This window comes from Eucalyptus grandis, chromosome 10 (assembly GCF_016545825.1).
Source record: "Eucalyptus grandis isolate ANBG69807.140 chromosome 10, ASM1654582v1, whole genome shotgun sequence".
Lineage (NCBI taxonomy): Eukaryota > Viridiplantae > Streptophyta > Magnoliopsida > Myrtales > Myrtaceae > Eucalyptus > Eucalyptus grandis.
This window is the reverse complement of record NC_052621.1, coordinates 26031393-26047551: the sequence shown is the minus strand read 5'-3', so window position 1 is coordinate 26047551 and position 16159 is coordinate 26031393.

Below are 16159 nucleotides of genomic sequence, written 5' to 3'. Positions count from 1 at the left end.
CCCATGGACGTAGGTCTTTACGACTGAACCACGTAAATCTGGTGTCCAATAGATTTTCTTCTTTTGTCTATATTTTGTTCAATCGCTTGTCCTATCGCAATAGAAATAATAGTTATTATTCATACATATGTCATATAATGCCAACGATCGTGGCCGTAGTGCAACGTGAGTAATATGATAGTGCCGTGACTTTTCCAAAGATAAACCATCAAAAGAAAAGCTGAAGCATTATTTCCAAAAACTTAACACGGACTCTTTCTAACTCATACCAACTAAAAGTGTTAATGGACCTAATCGGATTTCCTCATTACCTAACCCAACTTGAACTATAAGAGATATGTGCTCTCTTTGATCTGCACTTGACCTAAAATCCATATGATTTGAAACGAAAACATTGCTCATAAAAATAAGACACTTGAGATTTTCACAAACCAATTTTATATATGTTAACTAGCGGCAAAACTTTGTGTAACCGGTATAAAGAGGCTGTAAAAATTTGCCAATCAAACTAATTTTATATCTGTTAACTAGTGATAAACTTGTGCCTATGGCACGATAATAATGGTACTGTATACAATTATCTCAGCCAAAGCTTTTGTAAGATTAAAAGTTGTACTATGAACCATCTTTCAAAAAGCATTTGAAAATGAGAAAACAAAAAACATGTAATGTACCCACATTTTCATTGTTTTTGTGGAGAATGTTTTGAGATTTTGCAATAATTTATCATTTAAACATATATCTTGTCCATATTCACGAGATGAGTGGATATACATGAAGCAAATTTTTTTGTTTAATCTTGTGATAAAAAATATCGTGGTAACCAGGACATAATTAAAAAGTTCAAGAAACTTTTATTTAAATTGATCCATTACATGTCAGATGAAGCTAGCTCATATTTGGAAAAAAAAAAATCATGGCTTTTCATTTGATACATTGAGAAGTATATAAAAGGCTTAAAAGACGTGAAGTTAGCATAGCATGATTTGATATTGATGCGATTGCTATAAAACATACTTTGTCAATTTCGCTAAATAAATTTAAGAGCTTGTAAGTGGGAATAGAAAGTAAGAATAGAAAGAGGGACTAGGTGAACATAAGAATAACACTGAAGCTACTTTCCTCCATATATATATATATATATACATATATGGTCCAGAAATGGATACATCAATGTTCAGAGGTTTCGCCATTATAGGTTCTTTGTCCGTGCGATGACAAAGAACGCTGAACTTCTTATGGGAAGAAGAAAGTTGGACTCACGTTACATAGGAAATAAGAAACCATTCACGGCGAATCCTCATCAACACAAATGGTTTGCCCCATTATGTTGTTAGAGAAATCCTCGTGAAGAGTTTTGAAGTTGACAAAATGTTTCCGTCAGTCTAGTCTGAAGGTCGGCAGACTCGTTGGTTAAAGTCTCAAGACTTCCGGACAGCCAGACTCAAGACTCAAAGTCTATCCTCATTGACATCAGCGATCCGTTGAAGAAAGGTTATCCCGAACTGGATGTTTTGTTCGGGATTTAACCTTGTCATCTCGGAGAAGATCTCGTGGCTGGAGAAGACGTATCGAGAATCCTTTGATTGATCAAGATTGATTCAATGACTGAAGATTCGATGATTGTCTAAATATTATTGGAAGGTTCTACTTATGGAAACCGAGATCCCGATTGTATGGGCGGCGGGATTGATGGGCTATCAACACGTTCCTTTGATAGCTCGAACGATCTTCCTAATTGATTCCGTCCAACGGGTAGATTGGAGGAATTCCTTTGGAAAGTGCCAACGGGTATGATGGCATAAAGGAGTATATAAGGAAGACGTTCTTAGTTGTTTAAAGGGTGTGCGATAGAAAAATTCCAAAGTTTGAAGCTCCTATTTGTTTAGATAAATCTCTTGAGCGAATACTTGTATACAAAAGAGAGTCTATATTTGTGAGAGACCTTGAGGAGGTGTGATAGAACATCTACACTTTGTGGAATCAAGGCAAAGCTGTGCTGTAACTTCTCTTTTGATCATAGTAAAATCCAGCCGGTGGGCTGTCAGTGTGGAAGAGTGGACGTAGGCTTGGAATAAGCCGAACCACTATAAATCCTGTGTTTGATTTTCTCTTCCTTACTCTCTCTACATCGATCGTATTTCAATCTGTTGCTTCCGTATATCGAAAAATTATATTATGCGCCTATTCACCCCCCTCTAGGTGTTTATACTAGCTATATCAATTGGTATCAGAGCCTGTGTACTTACTTTATTTGAAGTGTATTACTTCATAGTAAAATATCCATGGCTAGTATGCTAGCACTAGGGCTGATGGAAGGGCAAAGCAATACCAGACCACCTTACTTTGATGGAAAGGATTACAACATCTGGAAGAACAAGATGAAAGCTTTCCTACGATCAAAGGATCCTCTGGAATGGGACGTTGTAGAAAAAGGAATTACTCCTACCATTGCATCAGTCTCTGAAAGAGGAAAAGAAACTGAAGAATCCAGCAGAATGTCTCAGGAAGAAATAACCAAGAGACAAACACTCGATGCAAAAGCAATTTATTCCTTATATTGTGCTTTATCACCAACTGAATATAATAGAATATCTTCTTGTGGTACAGCAAAAAGAAGTTTGGGACAAATTGCATATCACCTATGAAGGAACAGATCAGTGAAGGAAACAAGAATCAACATTCTTCTCGGTCAATATGAAGCCTTCGAGAATGAAGCCGAGAATCAATATCGACATGTTTAGTCGTTTTACAGATATTGTAAATGGTCTTGAAAATCAAGGTCAACCAACTTCTGATCCCATGAAGGTAAACAAGCTACTGCGTGGACTCTCCAAGGATTGGAATCACATAAAGACTTCGATAAGAGAGACGCGAGAATTATGCCACTATCTGTCGATGAGCTGATTGGAACTCTTCAGATCCTATGAAGTGGAAAGGATCAATGAAGATGAAGATCCAAGAGGTAAGAAATCCATTGCATTAAAATCAAATGATGATTACGATGTTACAGATTCTGAAGAAGATATGGACGATGAGGAGCTTGCTCTCATGATAAGAAGATTCGAAAACTAAACGAAAAAGGAAGAAGGTTCAACTCAAAGAAACAAGGCTTTCAAAGACAGCAGACCAAGTCTGTTGATGATGAGGAACCAAACAAAGATGTAGTCTGCTTTGAATGCAAGAAAAAGGGACACATCGGACCCAACCTGTCCTCTTTTGAAGAAAAAAAGGAAAAGCTGAAAAATTTCGAAAAGCTCTCAAAGCTAAAACACAGTGATACGAGTGTGAAGAAAGTGATAATGAATATGCCAATCTATGTCTGATGGCACAATCAGACTCAGACTCTGGATCAGACTCAGACAGTGAATTTGAGGCAAGTAATTTTAAAATTCCTATCAAAGTTTCTAAATATATTAAGGAACTATGCGTTAGTCTTAAGACTTCTCTCAAAAGTATTTCCAAACTAAAAAGGGAAAACTCAGCCCTAAAACAAAAGGAAATTGTTTTAGCAGAAAAAGTTAAAAATCTAGACTTGTCTGTTTCCAATCTTAAAGAAAGTGAAGAAAATCTTTTAAAAGAAAATGCTTTCTTAAAAACAGACTTATCTAATATATCAAAAAAGTTTTCTATGGGATCTGAAAAACTTGAGAAAATTCTTTCAAAGCACAAAGACCTTACTTCAATAAGTCTAGTGTCCGGGTATGACAGAAGAAACAATTCCCTTGATTAATTTTCCTAAAGTAAAAGAAAGAATTAAGAAAAGGCTTTCAAGTGAGGTTTACAAAAATCACTTCAAGAAAGTCTTTGTAAAACCTGTAGGTAGAAATGCTCTCAGATGTTCTAAGTGCAACAGTCCGGATCACTTTGAAAAAGAGTGTCCTATGGTATGGAAACCTATTAAGAAAGTATGGGCTAATACCGTTTATCTTACTAACACCAAAGGACCTAAGAAAATTTGGGTACCAAAGAAAGCTTGAGACTTTTTGTTAAATGCAGGTCTCCATCAAGAAACAAGTAAAGTGGTATCTTGACAGCGGATGTTCAAGACACATGACATGAGACTCAAATTGCTTTATAAAGCTTGCTCAAGTAAATGGTGGAAAAGTTTCATTTGGAGGAAACAGCAAAGAAGTATTGTGGGATTTGGAACCGTGAAAATTGGAACTCTCACAATAAGTAATGTTTCCTTAGTGGAAGGACTCAATTACAATCTTCTCAGCATTAGTCAATTGTGTGATACTTGGTTTCAAGATCTCCTTTCAAGAAGGAACATGTTCCGAATAAGTAAAGACTCTACTCAATCTTTTAAGGGTCGAAGACATGGAAACATCTATCTTCTGAATGTGAAACCAAATGAATCGCAATGTCTTATCTCAATTCAAGACGAAGCAAGCTTATGGCACAAAAAGCTTGGTCATGTCAACATGAAGCAATTAGCCAAAATTTCTTCAAAACAGCTTGTTCGAGGATTACCCAGTTGCCATACCAAAAGACGATTCATGCACTCCATGTATTCTCGGGAAAGCAGGTAAAAAATTCTTTTAAGCCAATAAATCATGTCTCTACTAATCATGTTCTACAGTTGCTGCATATGGATCTCTTCGGACCAATCAGAACTCTAAGTATTGGGGGTAAGAAGTATTGTCTAGTAATTGTTGATGATTACTCCCGTTTTACTTGGGTATATTTCCTTTCAAGTAAGTCCGAAACCTTTTCGTATTTTGAAAATTTTGCTAAAAAGGTTCAAAATGAAAAAGGTTGTGTTATCTCTAGTATAAGAACAGATCATGGAGGTGAATTTGAAAATCAAGATTTTACAAAATTCTATGATGAATTTGGCTGTAAGCATATGTTTTCCTCTCCGTATACTCCTCAGCAAAATGGAGTTGTGGAAAGAAAGAACAGATCTCTTCAAGAAATGGCTAGAACTCTTTTAATTGAAAGTAGAATTTCTTCTCGATTTTGGGCGAAAAGTTTGTTTCAACAGCTTGCTATATCATCAATAGAGTTTTCTTAAGATTTATTCTTCAGAAAACCCCTTATGAATTATTCAAAGAAAAGAAGCCTATTGTTTCATACTTTCATGTATTTGGGTGCAAATGTTTCATATTGAAAAATGCAAAAGATCGAGTTGGTAAGTTTGAAGAAAGATCATATGAAGGTATCTTCCTTGGATATTCTACTTCAAGCAAAGCCTACGAGTCTATAACAAGAAGAGCCGGTTGTGGAGGAGTCAATGAATGTCAAATTTCAAGACTCAACGCAAGATGAATCAAGTCGAGACTCATCAAGAAGAGTCCGAACCCTCTGAACCCTTCAAAGTCTACAACTCAAGAAGCATCTCGGACTGAAAACCAGCTTCAAGATGTTCGTGAAGATCCAAATAAAGAAAGAGATCATCAACCGAGACAAATCAACGAGTAACTGGAAGCATAAGTCTAGTCATCCTAAAGATCTTATAATCGGCGAAATTAATGAAGGAATTCGCACTGATCAAAAGGCGAGAAGAGTCTAGTCTTTGTGGCACTCGTTTCTGAAATTGAACCAAAGAGCATAGAAGAAGCTTTATCGATGAAAGCTGGATTGAAGCTATGCAAGAAGAGCTCAGACAGTTCAGCATAAATGATGTTTGGGAATTGACATCCAAACCAAAAGGAAAAACTGTTATTGGAGCCAAATGGGTGTTCAGAAACAAGATGAACGAGAAAGGGAAAGTCGTACGAAATAAAGCAAGACTTGTGGCCAAGGGATATACGCAAGAAAAAGGAATAGACTATGATGAGACTTACGCTCCAGTGGCAAGGTTAGAAGCTATTCGTCTATTACTTGCGTTTGCTTGTTTTAAGAATTTTAGGTTATTCCAAATGGACGTCAAAAGCGCCTTCCTAAATGGATTTATCCATGAGGAAGTTTATGTGGAACAACCGCCGGGGTTTGAAGACTCAAAGAAGCCCGGACTCGGTCTTTAGACGAAAAGGCTTTGTATGGTTTAAAGCAAGCACCTCGGGCTTGGTTTCAATCAGATCCTAGAGAATCTCATCTCAGTGCTGTGAAACGCATCATTAAATACGTCGCTTCATCATCAAGCATCGGTCTTTGGTATCCTAAGAAGGGAGACTTTAATCTTCCAGGGATATTCGACGCGAGATCTGGCCGGTTGCGAGTTGATAGAAAGAGCACTTCAGGAACTTGCCGGTTGCTTGGAAGCGGGACGGTGTCTTGGTTTTCAAGGAAACAAAGCACCGTGTCTCTTTCAACAACGAAGCGAGTATGTAGCTCTTGGAAGCTGCTGTTTGCAAATTCTATGGATAAAACAACAGCTAAGAGACTTTGAAATTGAAGACTCATGCACGGAGATTAATTGCGACAACACCAGCGCTATCAACCTCACCAAAAATCCAATTCTCCACTCAAGAGCAAAGCATATAGAGATTCGACATCACTTTATAAGAGACCATGTTCGAAATGGAGATGTTACAATTCAATTTGTTGACTCAAAGAATCAACTGGCGGATATATTCACAAAGCCTTTGGAGAAAAATCAATTTGAGTCTATACGGACCAGACTCAATATTTTGAGGTATGAGGTTATCAAAATCTAAAGACTTTCAAACTCAGGCTTACAAGACTTTATAAACAGTCTTGGCTAGACCTTCAGACTGTAAGTCTTTCTCTCTCCAATCTTATCTTGAAAAGGTACGATCATCGATCGTGTTTAAATTGTTGCTATATTTAATTAACATAAATATTGCATCGATTCATTTTCAAAAGGGAAGTTATTTTTGAAATAACTATTTTTATGATAAAGACGGTTATTTTGAAAATGCATATTTTTATTTCCTTTGTGACGGTTTGTTTACTCTTCTTTTTAACCGAACAAGCACTTTGTCGATTTCTCTTCACTTTTCTACTCTCTCTCAAAAACCATAGAAAGCATCGATCCTCCATTCCCGTTTGTCTTCTTCGCTAAATCTTCAAAAAGTTATCATCTTTTCCGGGAAAGTCAAGCTAGGAAACTACCAATCACTTTAAAGATGTCTTCTTCACGAAAGTCGTCAAGAATCGCAAGCGGGGGACCACGAGAGAATGAGTAAGGGGCCTACACACTTCGATCTTATTGAAGATGAAGTTTCTCCAGATCAGCAACCGAGCCCACAACATTCTCAGCAGCGTCATTCTCCACCTTCTAGTCCTCAAGGCGTTGTTGATCGGCATCGGGAAGAAATCATCGAGGAGCGGACCAGTAAGAGTTCAAAAGCCCGCTTTTATTTACAAGCTATATCGTGCTTTAAAAGGAATTCATACTCCTTTGAACTATGTTGATGATTTTGTTAGAGAAAAAGGATATAGGAACGAATATATCTTTATGAAAAGAATGGAAAGTTTGGGAATCGCTCGTAAAGGGGTGGCTGAGGAAACCCTTGCGAATATCCCAAGTGATCCTCGTGGATCGGGGGCCAAATCCGTAGATGGGAATGATGATGACAATCATTTCGGTCTATTTCAACCGAAAATGGGTATTGCGGCTGAAACTCAAGGAAAAAGGGGAGATTTGTTCAGATCAAAGGAACAAAAGGATCGTACTCGAAATTGCTTTGAAGCGTGGGGTAATAAACCCTAGGAGTGTGGACTTTGATTTTCTGGATCTTTGTGAAAGTGAACTTGAGGGAAAAGTTCGGTTATCTTCAACTTGAAAAGTTTTGTTCGACTCTCCGAGGCTTATACCGAATTGACTGCATATTTCTATTCAAATCTTAGCTTTTGGATGCGAATAGATTCTCCTTCATGTTAAAGAACAAGACTATGTTGTGGATATGAATATGCTGGCAGATGTGCTAGAAGTTGAGAGAGGCAGATATCATCCGATTAAAGTTTCCATTGCTGGGGCTACACTTGAACTGGTGAAGGACAGGAGAACAGATGAGAAGATCACTTATTCACGGATGAATGCATTCAACATCTTGCTTCACAAAATCATGATCAATTGCCTTCGGCCGAAATCAACTTCCAAAACTGATGTGTCAAGTTCTGAGGCAAAGTTGATGTATGCCATCCTCTGTGGTAAGAAGTTTTCTCTCCCTCATACTGTTATGTTTCATATGTATAAAGCGGTGATGAAGGACAGAGGTCAACTCCCTTACCCAAGCCTTGTTACAAAGTTATTCGAGACATCTGAATATTCAGCCTCCGCAAATCTTTTTGTGTTCGATCATGCGATCATATGGTGGTAGGACTGAAAATGGTAACCAAAATGCGTCGAAGGAACCGAGCAAGGAATTGGAGAAATTCAAGGAGAAGACTCCTACCAAATCTCATCAATTCTCTTCTTCGCTAAGAGAAAAGGGAAGGAGCCCATGGCTGCTCCATCAAAGAAAAGAAGAGCTCTCCTCGTTGAGGATGAAGATGATGACGATGACATCACCATCTCTGCAATGGCTTTGAGGAACTTAAGTCATCCTGTTCCACAGAAAGAATCAGAACAAAGGTCGAAAGAAGCAGAGGAGAAGGAAGAAGAAGAAAGAGAAGCAAAAGAGAAGGAAGAAGAAGAAAGGGAAACGAGCAAGAAGCGAGCAAGAAAGACTGAAGAAGAAAGAAGAGAAGGAGAACTCCGAGGAAATCTCTTCTCCACCCGTAGGCATGAAAACGGGGGAGTTCGGGAGAAAGGAGTGACATCTTCATTTCCGGATGAAAGTGAAGGAGTTAGTCGCTCGCTGCACCCGGAAGATGTGTATGCATCTCAATTTCCGGAAGGAAGGTCATGAAGCTTCATCGCCCAACCTGCGAGATTATGCTTTGATCCACCATCGTCGCTTTTACTCCATCGAACGAGCAAAAGCAAGTACTCGGACGATAATGGAGCAGATTTTCGCGAGAATCATGGATATTCTCTTGGAGATGAAAGGTCAGATTTATGCCTTGGGATGCGAAGTTCAAAGCTTGAAGAATGAAGGTCAAGCTTCTTCCTGTTCATTAAATGAAAAGATGCAAGCCCTCTCTATTCGGAATCAGGCCAATGCCAAGAGTGAGGAGGTTGTACAGTGAAGGAAGACTTTAAGAGGCTGGAAGGCATTGTTCGATCTATGGAAGATTTCCGGCTTGTCCGCGTTCCCAAGCAATCTTGATTTCATCTCATCCTTTTTAAATGATGACAAAAAGGGGGAGAGATGCATGATTTGAAAACTTTCAATCTTTTTAACTGTTTGTTGGATTGTGTTTAACTGTCTATTTGTTTTTGACAGACTTTGACTTTGTTTTGTGTCTGGATAAGTACTGCCTAGACTTGGATTTGACTGGATTTGACTGCTTCTATTTATCAATATTGATATCTTATGAATGGCTTAAATCATATATTGGACTAACCTATTTTCTATGGTTGCAGATTCTAGTGTTATTCTATTAGCCATTTATTTCCATAAGATATGCATATGTGTTTGAGAAATGTTTTGCAGGTCAAAGTTATCCAAATCTGCGGGAAGGTTTTGTCACCATCAAAAGGGGAGATTGTTGGAGAAATCCTCGTGAAGAGTTTTGAAGTTGACAAAATGTTTCCGTCGAGTCTAGTCTCGAAGGTCGGAGACTCGTTGGTTAAAGTCCGAAGACTTCCGGACAGCCGACTCAAGACTCAAAGTCTATCCTCATTGACACACGATCCGTTGAAGAAAGGTTATCCCAACTGGATGTTTTGTTCGGGATTTAACCTTGTCATCCGGAGAAGATCTCGTGGCTGGAGAAGACGTATCGTAATCCTTTGATTGATCAAGATTGATTCAATGACTGAAGATTCGATGATTGTCTAAATATTATTGGAAGGTTCTACTTATGGAAACCGAGATCCTGATTGTATGGGCGAGCAGGATTGATGGGCTATCAACACGTTTCTTTGATAGCTCGAACGATCTTCCTAATTGATTCCGTCCAACGAGTAGATTGGAGGAATTCCTTTGGAAAGTGCCAACGGGTATGATGGCATAAAGGAGTATATAAGGAAGATGTTCTTAGTTGTTTAAAGGGTGTGCAATAGAAAAATTCCAAAGTCTGAAGCTCCTATTTGTTTAGATAAATCTCTTGAGCGAATACTTGTATACAAAAGATAGTCTATATTTGTGAGAGACCTTGAGGAGGTGTGATAGAACATCTACACTGTGGAATCAAGGCAAAGCTGTGCTGTAACTTCTCTTTTGATCATAGTAAAATCCAGCCGGTGGGCTGTCAGTGTGGAAGAGTGGACGTAGGCTTGGAATAAGCCGAACCACTATAAATCCTGTGTTTGATTTTCTCTTCCTTACTCTCTCTACATCGATCGTATTTCAATCTGTTGCTTCCGTATATCGAAAAATTATATTGTGCGCCTATTCACCCCCCCTCTAGGTGTTTATACTAGCTATATCATATGTAAGAGGCTACCGGCATGGACAAGAATCCCACCAATGACGGCACTTTCATCGGTTCTCCGGCGCGACCGATCGGTGTCCTTGCTATCACCTCCTTGTGGAACTTCTCGTTATTAAATAGCTGCAACGACCGATGAATTAAACATCAAAAGCAAAATGGACAAACATGATCAAGATCTATGTAATGAAACATTCTTGAGCAGGAGAGAAAATTTAAAGCCTTGTGAGATCAAATTACTGGCTCGGTTCGTAGTGCAAAATAGTTGCTTCTTATGTTTTCCTTAGCCCATTCACATGCCAAATTCTTGGTCAACCGGTTCATTGCTCCTACCAATCAATTTGAATACAAAAACAGAAAACAGCCGCAATTTGTTTAGCTCCATATAACAGTGTTTAGATAGTTATTTACGATAATGTTAATGTACATTTGGTGGCTGAGTTGATTGATCCGATGTTCATTGAAACAACGCCGCAAATGGATGACAATAACACAATACTTCCAGCTCCTGAGGCCTTGAGAAGGGGATGTCCGAGCTGGCTTAGATGGTAAGCCAGTTCGAAATTAGTTGTCAAGAGGAAGGGAAAATTTTCTGTTGTGTAATCCATGGTCGACTTCAAAGTGTTGGTCCTAATGTCATTTATCTGCCACAAATGAAAACCAAAAACAAAAATCATTAAAAGACATGCACAAGGTGCAACCTTATTATAAATATTGTTATTGGATCCACTCGATCAAAGACAACTTAGACTTACAAGGATACACTTGTTGCAAGCCGATCCTGCGAACTGAACACCCTTGCTCTTCCAATCTTTCAAGCATTCATTAATTTCGGCTTCATTTCTGGAGCAGGTATACACGGTGGCCCTAAGCGTCGCTAGTTCCTCCACAACGACATGCCTAATCATGGCACAACGCCATGATTACTTTACCAACTCGTGATTGCAAACAGGAACAGATTAAGCCATCTTCTTTTCCGGAAGAAGAAATTCCGTGTGATACCCAAGAACATGCGGTGGATGTGGCCGCACTCGCAATTGAAGTCAAACCATTAATTACAGCCTTCGAAGGGCCAGGATTTCTTTTTGGGAAATCACGAAAGGAGAAACAAATTCTATTAGCTAACAATAATGTCAAATGAGTTATCACGGTCAAAAGGCTACAGAACCTAAGAAGGCTACCTATGAATCAATCACCCAGCGACGACGTCCTCAAAATAATTGGAGTCTCTGATCAAGTCTCTCGTCGTTTCCATCATATAGAGTTTTAAGTGGTGAAGAAATCAATTGCCTAGTTTTTTTTATCCATGAAATCGAACATCATTGGATTCAGAAGCATCCACTGTCACTCAGGCAGTTAAAAGAATCTTGATGGTCGGAAGCTCGGTCTAACATGCTCCGATCAGAAAGATTTTCTTGAGCCTGGATATGATGGAAATAAGTCAATTAAAGTGCTTAAATTCAACCTTCTTGGCTAGATTTATTCTAGCGACCTAAGAATTACGGGCTCAATTTGTTTTCGCTAGGACAAGAAGTACTTTGACCGTAGATTGCCCTAGTCAATGTACAATCCTACTACTATCACTCAAATTATCGTAGAGAAAAGAGATTTCAAGATCGACGATTTTCAAATGCCTAAATCAAGATGTTTTCTTCCTCAACTTATATCATACAGATGATTGATCATCAAAACCATTGACATAAAAGAATGAAGTGTTCGGTGAGAGAGAGAAAGAGACCAGATTCCAACTTACAAAAGCCATCCAAGGCTTCATTTTGGCATTGCAGTATCAATTCAAGTAGAACGCAAGTTACAAAAGCTTTCTGCTACCGCAACGGTAGATACTGCAACACTAAAAACCGAAATGCACACTCTTGTTTGTATTCACAAGAGAAATATTCTCCCTTAAGATAAAATTGCAGAGTAAGTCTCAATACAATCACGAGTTCTAACGCTAGAGTAATGAAATAAGCACAAAATGATTCTCGGAGGTCGTAAATGTTCTCCTGTGATCTCAAAATTCCTCCGGTTTAATAAAACAACCTTATATAGATTGCTTATTCGAACGTTTCTGCACAATCTTCCTAAAATTTTCCAAATCCTCATATGGTTGTTTCCATAAGTACCTCAATCATCAAACAATCATCTCACAATCAACGAGACTCTTTCTTAAACGACTATAAGAAACTTTTTAAGCTCAATTAAAAAGTTTTCATAAGAAGGTTCTGCATAATTGAACAATGTTGTCTTGAATCTCATCGGGGGTTGCATTTGATGCATGGCCGACAGTATCAATCAAAAGTCATAACTTGGGAAGTCTCTGAGTGTGAACGTGGACATAGCAACGCGATGCTGTAAAATCAACTGAGTTTAAACGTTTGGAGCTGCCTTAGACTCCGACCCATCGTTTGATTCGACTCCCGGCATTTTGTGGCCTTGAGTGATGGAGTTGCCTACTCTACTGTGGTCTTTGTAAACAAGCTTCTGCAACTTCTGCCAGCCATAACGTGGGTAGCAGGTTACTCTTTTTTGGTAATATCAACAAAAATATTTAGAGCCTATTTAGGATGACTTTTTTTATTATTTTTTTTGGGCTTTATCAAAATACAGACATAACGTTTTAACATGATCTTAAATGTTAATATTTTCCTAAATACGTTTACATTGTTGGGTCATTCGCTGATAAATACGAGAGTCAAGTCTTGAAAGTCGAAGGCAAAAGAAAAAATAAAAAGTTCAAACTCGAAGTAACTGAATATCAATTCGAACTCAAGGGTCGAAACGACATTACAATTCCTAGCTGCGCGGCTTAATAAAAGAAAGTTTAATAAGAGTTTCAAAAGCGCCCGATCTCTCTCTCTCTCTAAAACTTGGAAAAGGAGGAGGACAGACGTGGCGCGGACCCAAAAAGAGCAGAAGAGGGAAGAGATGTAGATAATTAAACGCGGTCGAATACTGTTGGCTTTCAGCCGTGGTCGGTCCCGTGGTGATTTCAAGCTTCGTCTTCTGTCAACCTCAGGCTACGGATGGCAGTTCCCTGAATCGCCGTGGAACCCTACTCCAGCGTACTTGTGCATAAGACAATGGAAAGTTAGACGCATTGGGCCCAAGAAGAAAGACGAAAACAGCAGAGTTTTTTTTCTTTTTTGGTCGAAAAAACAGCAGAGTTGAAGGGAAAGGAAAAATCATTTTTTAGATAGAGAGAGAATGGCTCTAGATGGAGTAGGACAGCAAGGAGATGTAGCAGCCGCAACACCGACAACGACAAACAGCTGGATCACTCACCAATGGAATCAAAGGAATCGGTCCCTATCTCGAACGCTTCATTCTTTTATGTCATCGATTTTGATTACTGACCAGCTGTTGTGGATTAGGTTAAGGTAAAAATTATTATAATCTAGGCATTTTAAAACTGTTGCTCTTGAAATTCCGTTCCTCTATAATAATTCAAGTGATGGTGGTGTCAGGATATATCTTTACCAAACTAGATTAAATACAGCTGAAAATTTTAGGCCAAACCACCGGTCCTTTGTAAATTAGCTGGCACTACATAACTCGGTTGAGTCCAATCAGGGCTTTTTCGACTTAGGCTTTAAATTTTGCACTCCTCGATTGTAAGTGACCATAACTTTTGATCAAGATAGAGTTAGGCAACTTATATTACTCAACGAAAAGCTCCTTGGATGCTCCACACCATGGAGCCACAAGTGAAAGAACTGTTGATGCTATTTATGTCCACAAAAAGACTTGCAACGAGTTTCTCGACCCCTTTCTTGAATTTCGACCATACCATCACATCGCTCATGTAATCACTGGAATGCTGATTAACTAGTGGTAGCCCATGTCTTGATACGTTCATATAAATTAATTTCAGTGGTTATGTATTTTTTATGTATCAGAATTCTCAATTTATACAATCTTAATCAATCATAGATGACAAAGTAGCAAGCGTGTGAGACGAACCGTTCAATTCAGATGATGTAGATTTTACGTGCTAATCAAAATATCCTATTTTTATATGTGATCATAGTTTCTAACTCATAGTAATATTATGCTGTATGATTAGAAAAACATACAAAATACATGTGGATGAATAATTTGAGTGCATTGCACCGTTTGATTAGAAAAACTATGGTACCGTAAACACTTTTAAGCATGCTCTGCTAAAGCCTCACTTCAGTGTAGTTATATAATATCTATTTATATAAATTTCAAGAATCAATTTAATGAAAATAACCTCAAAGTGAATAATAAAAAAATCTGACTACGCCACCTAAGATTGTAGGTCGCTAAAATTAGCCTCTCATCATTGCAATAAAACTTTTTGGTGATTTTTCCACGAAAGTAGCTGCCACCTAGACACCACCTCAGCAAAAATTGTTTGTCTACTTTATTACTAAATTGAATGACGACTTTACATTTCTTTCTCTTATAAAACCCACAATTTAAATTTTCATTTGAAAAATAATTGACACTAAAAAAAAAATGTTTTATCTTTTATGCCAGCATCGTATCAATTTAGAAGTCTTTGAATGACGACGTTACATTTCTTTCTCCTATTAAACCCACTATTAAATTGTCATTTGAAAAACAAGTGGCATTAAAAAATGTTTATCTTTTATGCCAGCATTGTATCAATTTATAAGTCTATAAATCTTTAGACACATGCAAAGGTAATGCATCTAGGCGTCTCTCAATAATTTGAAAATAAATAGAAGAAATTTTCTTATAATGCTATATAGGAGTGCTGTAAGGTGTACATCAAACTGTGTTGTTATTACTTTTAAGGTTATTCGGTTATCAGAGAAAAATCAATATATTTTTATTGTTTGAGAAACAAAGTCATAGTCATGAAAGTTCTGAGGCCGACTTTGACTTACTCCTTTGCCATGATCAAATGAGAATAGATTATTTAATTCAGTTAAATGGCAATATTAGTATATTATGCACTCACACTACATAATGACATAGTTCAATTTCTTAAAATCTAATGGTAATTCCATCAATTCTAAATATTTAATTCATCAAATCAATTTTATAAATTGTCAATAGTTTTATTTTTTTAGTCGATTGAATTATTTTTGAATGTCAAAGAAAATCATTTTGATTCTGTTTTTTCTTTCTTATTCTTATTTTCCTTTTTAATTTTTTTTCCAACAATCTTCCGGGTCCAGTGAATGCTATTCGAAAGAAATAGAAAAGAAATCATATTACCTTTTAAGTCTTCCTTTTCAATTAGACTGAATTAGATGCTGAATAGGCCTCATTTAGAAGGTCGCATACAATTAAAAATGTTGACTCGAATCTTTTTGTTTGTGGCATCTGATGCATTGCTGATTGTATCAATCAAAACTTGGTAGTCTCTTGAGTATGAACATGGACATAGCAATGTGATGATGTAAGAGTCAATTGAGTTTTTACTCATTGACTAGATCCCAAGCGAGATTTCCAACGTTTGGCGCCGTTTTAGATCCCGACTTATCGTTTGATTCAACTCACGGTATTTTTTGGCCTCGAGTGGTGGAGGTGTCTTCTCTACTATGCTCCATGGGTGCCAACCTCTCCCAGCCATATCTTTTTTGATTCGGCGTGTGTAACGGGTTACCCTTTCTTGGGTAATATATTAGTTATATCTAGAGCCTATTAAGGGGGCCTTTTTGGTTTCCTTTTCTAGCTCTCTCTAATTAGTAATCACAAATTCCTAAACAAATTTCAATTGAAAAGTTTAACACGACCTTAGATGTTAATGTTTACCTTTTACTTTTAC